The sequence below is a fragment of the Equus przewalskii genome, chromosome 1 (assembly GCF_037783145.1).
Source record: "Equus przewalskii isolate Varuska chromosome 1, EquPr2, whole genome shotgun sequence".
NCBI lineage: Eukaryota > Metazoa > Chordata > Mammalia > Perissodactyla > Equidae > Equus > Equus przewalskii.
In genome coordinates, this window is record NC_091831.1 from 69450445 (window position 1) to 69461617 (window position 11173).

General features: G+C 48.0%; 1 long non-coding RNA gene across 7 annotated transcripts in view; it reads left to right on the plus strand.

The window, feature by feature from the left end:
- Positions 1-10789, plus strand: part of LOC103542134 (uncharacterized) — a 110826-nt gene extending 100037 nt beyond the window's left edge. For 4 of the 7 annotated variants that reach the window (XR_011524621.1, XR_011524622.1, XR_011524628.1 and 1 more), the window contains 3 exons: positions 6962-7126; positions 8670-8777; positions 9467-10789. This is a non-coding gene — a long non-coding RNA (uncharacterized lncRNA). The remainder of the gene's footprint in view (positions 1-6961; positions 7127-8669; positions 8778-9466) is intronic. The other 3 variants (XR_011524623.1, XR_011524624.1, XR_011524630.1) reach the window with 1 other exon arrangement.
- Positions 10790-11173: the final 384 nt, after the last annotated feature.

The following is an 11173-nucleotide window of genomic DNA, read 5'->3' on the forward strand; positions in this document are numbered from 1 at the left end:
CTGGAGACTGTCACTGCCAGGGTTTGGAGCCCTTGGCCTGACAGATCCTCAGGGCAGTCCTCTCCATTCATGGCCAAGCCCACATGTGAACATCCTGCAGCGAGGAGCCAGTTTCTCCACCCAAGCCTCTCAATCAAGAAATTTTCATTTCTTTTGAACGTGGGTGAACACGGAGGGGGCCCAGGCCCTTGTCCCACTGGGTAGAGTGTGGGGTTGCCCAGGAAGGTAGGCAGGACTGGGCCAGAGCCCTCTGGGTGATCTCTGTGGCTTAGGTTGTGTGGGGGTAGGTAAGCTATGGATGGGCTTCAGGAAAGAAAGGGGAAGGGCTGGGATGAGGACTTCAGGGTCTCAGGGGACCTAGGAAACAGGCCCAAGATTCAGAGGATCATACTTCCCAGAGTAAGCATGATTTCAGATGCTTTCCCCAGATGAGAGATGCCTAGGAGCCCTGAGTGCCAGAGAGGCCTAGTGTCCCGGATCAGGCAGCTGGGTTGTTATGGGTCTGGCTCAGACCACCTTTCCAGCCTCTGCATCAGGTGCAAAAAGCTTGGGCCCCAAGCCCCAGGCTGATCACCCAGACTACAGGGCAGAGCCCTGGCTCAAAAGGCCTGAAGGGCCAGCTTTGCCCAAGGTGAGATGACAGGGAACTAACTGTATAGGCACACACCTTGTGGCTATCTGCAGCCAGGAGGCCCAGGGCCCAGTGCCAGGGTCTGGTCATGGCCCATGCAGGCAGTGGCCCCAGTTACTAACTCCTGAGGCCAAATCACACATGCCAAAGCCCGAGCTCGTACCAACATAAAGTCACCTGTTCTCCTCTGAAATGGGAAACTAAGTGCTATCAGGACCAGGCATGACCTGGAAGAGTGGACCCACTTGAGAATACTGGGTACCCTAGGATTTGGCTACCTCTCCTGCCCTAGCCATTCATCACTCTCTCCTTTTGCCAAAGGCCAGAATAGGGCTCCCTCCAAACTCCACATGCCCCTATGTGCACAAAAACCATAGTCCCTGTCACCCTCACCTGCCTAGTGCCTCATATCATGCCAGTAGGCAGAACATTCCAGGCAAACAAATCCCAGGCACATGTGTATCAAGGACCAAGCTTGGGGTTGGTGGGATTGCACCCTGACGCCAGAGTGAAAGGCTCTCTAAATCCTAGGTTTCTTCCCAGGCACCTAACCGGATGCCCTGTCAATTCACAATAATGTCCAAAATGCCCACGAACACCAGCTCACCACTCATACATTTGGCAAAGGAGATCTTCTCCCCTCAGGGCCTGCTCTGATATCCCATTGAATGAAACAGCCTTCTCACGACAGGGGAGGACTAAAAGAATGAAGCCCTTATACTCAGAGCCCATGATACAGTCCTGAGTAAACAGGATGGGGCTGAGGGTCAGGCCCCTTGGGCTCACTCACCGCCACTGCTCTTGAGAAACAGTGCAGTGCTTCCTCAGGAAGATGGGCCTCACTGTACAAAGGGGAAAAGCAGAGATGAACATAGACACACACACACACACACACACATGCAGAGAAACACACACATACACATCAGGTCCAACCATCAAGGTCCCAAAGCAAGGGGCCCAGAAAACATCCCAGGAGCCCTTTGCCTGAGGCCATCTACAGGACAGCACTGTCTCTTCCTTGCCCAGCCCAAGTGCCAGCACCATGTGATGGGGCAGCTGGCCTCTAACTTCTGGCCTCCTAATCAGGAAGTGTTTTCTTCTTTATTTCATCCTGGTAAGATGCCCACAGGCCAAGCCCTTGTCCAACTGAGTGAAGTGTGGGGTTGCCCAGGAAAGTAGGCAGGGCTGGGCTGGGGCCCTCTGGGTGGTCTCTGTGGCTTAAGGTATGTGTAGAGGAAGGTAAGTAGCAGACTGACTTCAGGGGCAACAAGGGAATGGTCTGGAATAAGGACCTCAGAGGAGTCAATGGACCTAGGACAAGGGCCCAACATGCCACCAACCACACTTCCCAGAGCAAGAATGATCCTACAGGATCTTGGGAGCCGATGGGGTGGGAAATGATTCCCCAGATGAGAGACACCTGGAAGCCCTGAGTGCCAGAGAGGCCCAGCATCCCTAATCAGGCTGCAGGGCAGTATGGGGTCTGGCTCACACATTGTTTCTAGCCTCCATGTCAGGGGTGTAAAGTGGGGACCACATCCACCATGTGGATCACTGGCTGTGCAGTGCCTGGCCCTGACCACACAGGCCTGAAATGATGGGTCTGCCAGAGGCAAGGTGCCAGGAGTGAAATTCCTGTGAGCACCCTTACCCGCTCTCTTCAGCCAGGATGCCCGGTGCCCAGTGCACAGATCCAAACAAGGTCCGTGTCTGCAGGGGCACCAGTCACTGGGTGCTGGCTCCTGGGGGCCAAACCACACTCGCCAAAGGCCAAGCCCTTACCACACGAACAGGCCTCCTCACTCTGAAATGGGAAACTAAGCATGTCAGGACCAGGTATGACCTGGAAGGGTCGGCCGGAGTGAGAATACCAGGTGGTCTAGGATGCAGCCACCTCTCCTGCCCTAGCCACACACACTCTCCTCTTGCTGAAAGACAGAGTAGAGATCCCTCCAAACGCCACCTGTCCCTACATGCATAAATGTCACAGACTCCATCACCTTCACCAGCCCAGTGCTTGGTATCACAACTTCGCAGAGCAATGCCAGCCTCCCAGGATCTCTGAAGCCATTCCTGAGCAGGCAAATTTCCCTGGCTGAGACACCTGGGAGCCCTGACTGCAGGAGAGACCTCATGTCCAGAACAGAGAGCAGGGCAGGATGGGGTCAGACTCACCCCCACTCCACCTTTCCAGCTGCCACCTCAGGGGAATAGTTCTGGGAGGCCAGCTCTTCCCAGACAGATGGCCAAGTGAGTGGAACAGCCCACCTGGCCAGCTACCTGGAGTGAGAGGGTTGATCCACAACCTCTGGTGTGGTGGCTGCAAGGTGGTGAGAGTCAGACCCCATTTGGCCCTGCTGCCTGATGGGGACCCAGGACCTCTCCAGCAACCAGGACTCCCAGGTTTGTCACATTCCAGGAGGCCCTGGCCCCAACTAGCAGGGCTTCAGATTTCCTGCCATATCAGGCCATATCAGGGTGAATAGAAGCATTGGGTAGGTGTGGGCTTGGATCTTGGCAGATGCCTTGTATTCCCAAAGAGCCCCTGATAGTGACTTGGCCTCCTCCAATCCGGGTTCTGGCCAGGTTCCAGGTCCCAGGCTGGACGCTGCTCCCCCTTGCTCAAGAGAGCTGCCTGGCACAGACCTGAGCAGTTCACTCTTTTGAGCCAGGCCCCCAGCAACTCACACCCACCTGGCCTGTGGGACAGGAGGCTGGCCCCCACCAACTGGACATCTGACTGGAGTGACGGCCTCCAGCAGCTGCAACGCATTCACATGCGGCTGGTGCAAAGACGGCGAGAACCAGAACTGATCAGCAACCAGGGCTCCCAAGTGTCTCCCATTGGAGGATACCCTGGTCTGCCCTGCCCACCCAGGCAAGAATTCCCAGTTCTCACCAGACTTGGCATCAGGGGCAACTGGTGGGATTGGGTAGGTGCACGTTTGAACGTTGGCAGATGCCTTGGTCCCCCATAGCCCATACGCATGGCTCAGCCTCTTAGGACCCATGACCTGTCCCAGATCCGGGCAGACGCTAGCACAGTGATGCCTGGCTCCCAAAACCACACAGCATGAATGTGCTCTGCACGCTTCCAGACACCAAGGGCTTCTGGACATCAATGCCTGTGTGGCCAGTGCCTGGCCCAGCCAACTGGTCATCCTCCTGAGTGGAGGGGGACACTCCCACAACACACTCCAATGCAGAGCCTAGAAGTGTGGCAACAGTCAATCCTCATTTGGTCACATGCCTGATGGGGACCCGGGGCTTCTCCAGCAATCAGGGCTTCCAGTCGTCTCTTATTGGAGGATACCCCAGCCAGCCATTACCCAATCCAGCTTGACTAAGCCTTCTGAGTATCTGGTAACTCTGGCTACAGGGTGAATGGAAGACATTGCTTAGGTTAGTCTTGGAATTAAGTGGACACCATGCATCCCCCAAGAGCCTGGGCCAGTGGTCCATCATGTCACAAACCTCGACCAGTTCAAGTTCCCTGGCTACCCAGAATGGCATGGCATGGACATGAGCAGCACCCACCAGGCCTAGGGCAGGCAGGGCCGTCCGGGCCTGTGGGGCCATGGCCAGACCCAACCACCTGAATACCCTCTTGGGTGGAGAGGGACCCCTGCAATACAATCTGAAATTGAAGCTGCAAATTGGCCAAGGTCTATCTCCATTTGGTCATGCAGCCTGATGGGGACCTGGGGCTTCTCCAGCAACCAGAACTCCTAAGGGGTCCCTTATTGGAGGATACCATTGCTAGGTCCTCCCCACCCTGCCCTGGCAAGGCTTTTGAGTTCCTGCCAGATCTGCCTCCCAGGGAATAGTCACCATGTGTAGATTTGGGCTTGGAATTAGGCAGACGCCCTGTTCCTCCAAGTGCCCAATCTGATGACCCAACATCTCCTGACCTGTGACCTGTTCCAGATCCCTGGATACTCTGAAATCTGCTGCAAAGATAGGCAAAATAAACACCCCTCCACCAAGCCTTGGACAGTGAGGTCATCCAGGCCTGTGGGGCTGTGGCTATACTGAACCATCTGTATGCCCTTATGGGTAGAGGGGGCCCACCCCACCCATGAGGGCATACAGATGGTTCAGTATAGCCACAGCCCCACAGGCCTGTGGGGCCATGGCCTGTTCAAACCACCAGGATATTGTCCTGGGTAGAGGAGGCCCCCATGCAATGCGATCTGATATTTGAGCTGAAAAGGTAGTGACACTCAGTTCCCATTTGGTCGTGCTGTTGACGGGGTCCAGGCCCCTCCACGAACCAAGACTGTCAAGTATCTCTCATTCAATGACAGGCTGGTCTCACCAATCAAGGCTTCAGTATTCTTGAGATATCTGCCACCAGGGTGAATAGGAACCTCCGCACAGATGGGGTCTTGGACATTGGCAGATGCCTGGTTTCCCCCAAGAGCCCCTGAGAGTGACCTGGCCTCTCCTACACTGGGTCCTGGCCTGGGACCAGGTCCTGGGCAGGGTCTCATTTCTACTTGCTCTGGAGACCTGCACAGGACACGCCTCCAGCAGCTGTGTCCTTCCCTGCAAACAGGATTTGCAGGTGTCTCTTACCGGGAAATTCGCTGGCCAGCCCCTCTGCACCCTATCCTGGCAAGACTTTTGAATTCCCCCCACCTCTGCCTTCAGGGGGAATAGCCAACATTAGGTAAGATAGGGATTGTAATTACGCAGACACGTTGGGTCTCCCATGAACCTGCAGGCCTGAGCTGACCCCTCACAACCCTTGAACTCTTCCGGACCCCTGGTTGTCCTGAGCTGCATGTCTTGTGCATGGGTAGTATGTACCCCTTCACCAGTCCTTGGGCACCCAGGGCCCTCCAGGACTGCAGGGCCATGGCCTGTCTACACCCTCTGGCTATTGTCCTGGGTGGAGGGGCTCCCCCTGCAATAGGATCTGAAACTGGAGCTGCAAAAGGAGCAATCATCTCCATTTGATTGTGATGCTGATGAGGTCCCAGTCACCTCCAGGACCCAGGACTTCCAGGCATCTCCCATTCCAGATTGCCCCATCTCACCAATCAGGGCTTCAGAGTTCCCCCAATATCTGGTTTCAGGGTGAATAGAGTCTCTGTGCAGGTGTGGGCTTGGACACTGGCAGATGCCTGGCTTCCCCGAGAGCCCCAGAGAGTGACCCAGCCTCCCCTGAACTGGGTCCTGGCCCAGAACTGGGTACTGAGCTGGGTCTTATTTCACCTGCTCTGGGGAGCTGTGCAGGCCCTTCACTCTTGCCTCAGGCCTCGTCAGCTGCGGCCTCTACAGCAATCAGGGCTCCCAATATGCCTCCTATTAGAGGACAGCCCGGCCAGCTCCTCTCTACCCACTCTGGCAAGACTTTTGAGTTCCCCCTAGTTCTATGTTAAAACCAAACACAAAGACCAACCTTGAAAATTCCCTGAGCAGACAAAACCAGTCTAGTCATAAAAGCAAAGCTTAATTTAGCTTCTTTTGTAAGACAAGTAAGACTAACTTGACCTGGGTCATTTCTTGCTTATGCCTCTGAAAGTCATAAGCAAATCTTAAACTGTTTCCCAAAACAGATATGAAGTAACCACCAACCAATTCCCTATCATTTAAGAAAATTCTAATATAACCAATCACTGTGTTGAAAAAACCATCACTGCCCTCTCACTATATAAGCTGCTTTATAACAATATACCCCTGCGCCTTGTTCACTATTTTGGTTCAGTGCTCTCGGTTGGCAGAACTGTCTTTTTGGCATGTGCACAGTAACCTTCTACTAATTACTACTTCAGTGATGCATCGATTTTACTTCTGCTATGTCTGAACTTCTGACATTTTATGGTATCAGAAGTGTGATGAAAATACTAAGAATAGCAATAAGTTTTCACATATTGAGGTATATGGGGAAGCCATTCTGGTTTAAATGTGATTTGCCCTAAGGCTTGCTTTTCCCAGAGCAGCCCGACTTATGACCCATCAAACAAGCATTGTACATCTGCTTCAAACCTTTTCTCAAAGTACAGAATGCACTCTATAAAGATAGGGATGGCCGGCTCCCTCTCTCTGATGTTGATACCAGTACTTTGAAGATAAGCCGTCTCTCCCAGAGAGCTAAGGTCAAGTTGGCTTGTTGTGTATGTTCTGAACTGCAGCAAAACATCTTGTGGCTTTGGGGGAAAAAAATTGTATTCCTGTCATGCCTAGTGTATGTTCTTTGTTCTGAAATGGTATATAACCATGATGTAAACCATACTTCCCTGGAGGGCTTTCCTCCCTAGCCAAGAGAGTGTTTCCAGACTAGTCCTCTAATCCGCTCATTAAATCTCTCTTTCTTCTCTATAGATTGGTTACTGATTATTTGTACCTGACAGGTGGGATCCAAAGAAACCCCCACCCCCAGGACTCTGAAGGTGGTGAGCAACCAGGTGCTGGCGTCCCCAGAGCCCCTTGAGCTTGCTGCTTTCTCATGGGCCTGGAGTTTTGTAAGTCTGGAGACACCTGGAGAAGGTAAGTCTTGGATCCAAGGTCTCCTCACTTTGTGTTTTGAGCGCTACGACTTTATTTTGCATACTTGTATTTTGTTTGTTGAAGCTTCTTGGTAAGCCACTTTATTCTGTTCAAAAGGGGAAAAAACATGTGATTCCCTGTATTTTGGAAAGCTGTTAAGAACGAGGGGCCCTCATAGTTAAGATGTCTTAGAGAATCTAAAAGCAAAGATGGGTTTCACCTGGTCTAAAACTCTTTCTCCATCTCCCTCAAAAAATTCTTCTTCCAATATGTATACCCACTATGGACCAGGATCTAGTGCCTTTTTGGAAAATAGGTGAACTTTTGTATAATTTGGAATTTTAGTGACCACTTCAGGGAAACATTAGCTTAGATAAGTCCACTTTAAGGGACACAATTAAAAGAGAGGATCCCAAACCTCTCAGAGGCAAGGGAATGCATTCTTTGGTTGATAGGAATACGTTGCTAAAAGACAAAATGACCACAAAAATAGCTCTAGAAGGATTCTTACAGCATGCAAACAAAAAATCTTTAGTGAAGAATTTTGGCCATCTGAGCAGGTAAACCTAACTTAGTCCATCTGCCAGAAACACTATTTGGATCCAACTATTCTTTTGAGTTTTGTGCTATTGTAGCTGAGACATGGCTTTGATGGACAGGGATTCGCAGGCCTGGATCCCAGGCATGGACCTAGGCACTGCTTATCAAGCCATGCTGCGGCAGGTGTCCCATATATAAAAAAAAAAACAGGAAGATGGGCACAGATGTTAGCTCAGGGCCAATTTTCCTTAGCAAAAAGAGTAGGATTGGTGACAGGATGTTAACTCAGGTCTAATGTTCCTCAAAAAAAAGTATACTAGTGTTGGGGCCATCCCCATGGCCCAGTGGTTAAGTTCAGCATGCTCTGTTTTGGCAGCATGGGTTCAGTTCCTGGGTCCAGACCAATACCACCCATTGGCAGCCATGCTGTGGCAGTCACCCACATATGAAATAGAGGAAATTGACATGGATATTAGCTCAGGGCAAATCTTCCTCAAGCAAAAAGAGAAAGATTGGCAATGGATGTTAGCTCAGTGTGAATCTTCCTCAGCAAAAAAAAAAAAAAAAAGTATACTGATGCAAAATTAGAAGTTGGTTTTCTCTCTGTTACAAAAACAAACTTATTTTTTAGATTATTGGTCAATGCTTGATGAAAAATTATAAACAAAGGCTTTTCTTTACCTTTAGTGTAATCTGCCTAAGAAACAAAGATTCTGTGTCTTCAAAAATATTTCCTATGCACCATGTTGTCTTTCTCACGTCTTTGATTACTTAAGAAAACTATCTTCTCTATTAAAAGAACTAAGGTTGTTTTATAACTATGTAACTTTCTGAATTTGCCTTTGAAATCTTTTAATTGTCACTTTGGTTCAATGGGTAACTAAGCAACTGCATCATTTTTCATGTGTATATGTGAACTCTCACCAGATCTTTTACCATATCTATTTTTAAGTCTTTTGTCTCTCACAGATAATTACAGTTTTACTTTGATGCTTTTGCAAAGGTGTTCCTGCAAAAATGCTTCATCTTCAAAGAGATTCATGGGAAAGATCCTGACAACTACTTTAAAATGCGGGTTTCTGATACTTTTAAGATAGTGACACCGAACTGGGTAAGAATTTCTAAAACTCTAATGGAAAACCGATTGATTCATAGAGCTCCTAATCCAAGATGAAGCAAAACAAGAATTACACGAGACTGAATGTAGTGATAAAGATGATTATAATTTTTATGACTTTTTGTTTGAAACATTATGGGTTCTTTTATGTTTTGTTTTTTCAGTTTTAAGGAAACTTTTTTCTCTTACGCTATCAGCGATTTGGTAAAATATGCATTTGTGAACAAAGATGAAACATTTTTATTTTCCTCCCTTCCACATCCCTCCAGAATTCAAAAACTCTTAGTATTCTTATTTTCATGGCAATATAGTTATTTGCATAAGTTAAATAAGAATCTGTTCTCTTTGTAAGAGGACACAATTGGACAAGTCCTTAGCTTAGATTCTTGCCTAAAGAGACTTGAAAGGTCAATCTGAGATTCCTCATGAAAAGTTTCAGCAAAGCAGATTTGAAAAAGCCTATATGGTCAATCAGTATTCTTGCTGCACTTATGTAAGTAATCAGGCCAAGTGTTTCAGAGTTGTCTTAATTTGCAAACACATGAGTCTTACTTTGGGGCTTTCTTTGATAGAAATGGGAACATAAAGGGAAAAATTATATTTCAGTAACACACTTGTGTGAATATCAGATTCTAGTCCTGTTAATTGTCTTTAAGGTTTTGTTATCTTCTTGTCAACTTCAGAAAAAACATCACAACAGATTATGAATGGGCAAGCTTCATACCTGATGCTGTATGGGCCACTCAAGAAAGTTCAACAAAACACCTGATGACAGCATCAAAGACAGTCAAACTGCAAACCAGGAAAGTCCATCGGACTAAAACTGCCATCCTCATTGCACCATCTGAAGATGCTTCCAACCCAAATCTAGTAATGGTCTCAACTGGCTGCTCTCCAAACTCAAAAAATGAATTTATAATTTGCTCCAACTATTAACCTTTGTTTTTTCTCTTGTGTCCACAGAAGTGCCTTTAATTAAATTACCTGATTCTTCATATCACATACAGGCCTAATTTAGGTGGAAGCTCACCTGCAACACTGCCGCCTGAAATTAACTCCTCATGTCCATCCTGTCCTGAGTAATCATGAGGATATGTCATGAATATAGCATGTTGTGTCCACGTAAAAACCTCAGAAAAAAAATCTGAAACCCACTTATACATTATCTCCCTCCCCCCAAGGATGTAGATTGACTTAGGTAAAACCTGAACCTTATTATAACCCATTTGAGTTATTTAATTGGTTAAATCTTGGCTCCTGGGAATCTCTGCTCTGGGGAATTTTTACATCCTTGGCTAGTGTTCTCCTTATAAGTCATCATATTAACCTCTCTAGTGCATTGTATCCTCTCAAGGGTTTTAAATGCCTTTTGGCAGCTAATCATACACACATCAAATGATATCCACCGGGATTAGACAACTCGAAGAACTGACTGCCCATGTCCATGATGATGACAGCGCAAGTGTTAGTAACAGTGACTACATGACCCTCCATCCTGTCCACTCAACTGGTAGAAACAGCAAATATGTTATTCTTCAGACTGGCTATATCAACAGTAGTAAACTAGAGTGCACTATACTTGGCACGCGGAGAGAATGATGAAAAGAGGGAATTGTTAAAATCAAATAATGGGGACCAAACTTGGAAATTCCCTGAGCAGACAAAACCAGTTTTGTCACACAGGCAAAGCTTAATTTAGCTTATTTTGCAAAACAAGTGAGACTAACTTGACCTGGGCCATTTCTTGCTTATGCTTCTGGAAATCACAAGCAAACCTTAAACTATTTCCCAAAATTCATATGAGGTAACCACTCACCAATTCCATATCATTTAAGAAAATTCTAATATTACAGCCAATCACTGTGAAGAATGGAGTCATTGCCTTCTAACTACATAAGCTACTTTGTAACAATAGATCCCTGAGCCTCATTCCATGTTTTGCTTTGAGTACTCTCTTCACAAGCTGTCTTTTTGGTGTGTGCACAATAAACTTTTGCTAATAACTACTTTGGTGACTCATTGGTTTTATTCTGCTATTTCTGAACTTTTGACATCTGTCTTCAGGGTTAATACACACCATTAGGTAGGTATGGCTAGAATTAGGTAGACACCTTAAGTCCCCCAAGAACCTGTGACAGATATCCAGCCCATCACAACCCTTGAACTCTTCTAGAACCCTGGCCACCTGAACTACACAGCATGTGTACACACAGTACCCACCCCTCCAACTGGCCTTGGGCACCCAGAGTCATCCAGGCCTGTGAGGCCCTGTCCATCTATACCACCTGATATTCTCCAAGGTCAAGGGGTCCCTCTTGCAATAAAATCTGATATTGGGGATGCAAAGGTGGCGACAATCAGTCCCCATTAATTCGTAGTGCTGATGAGGT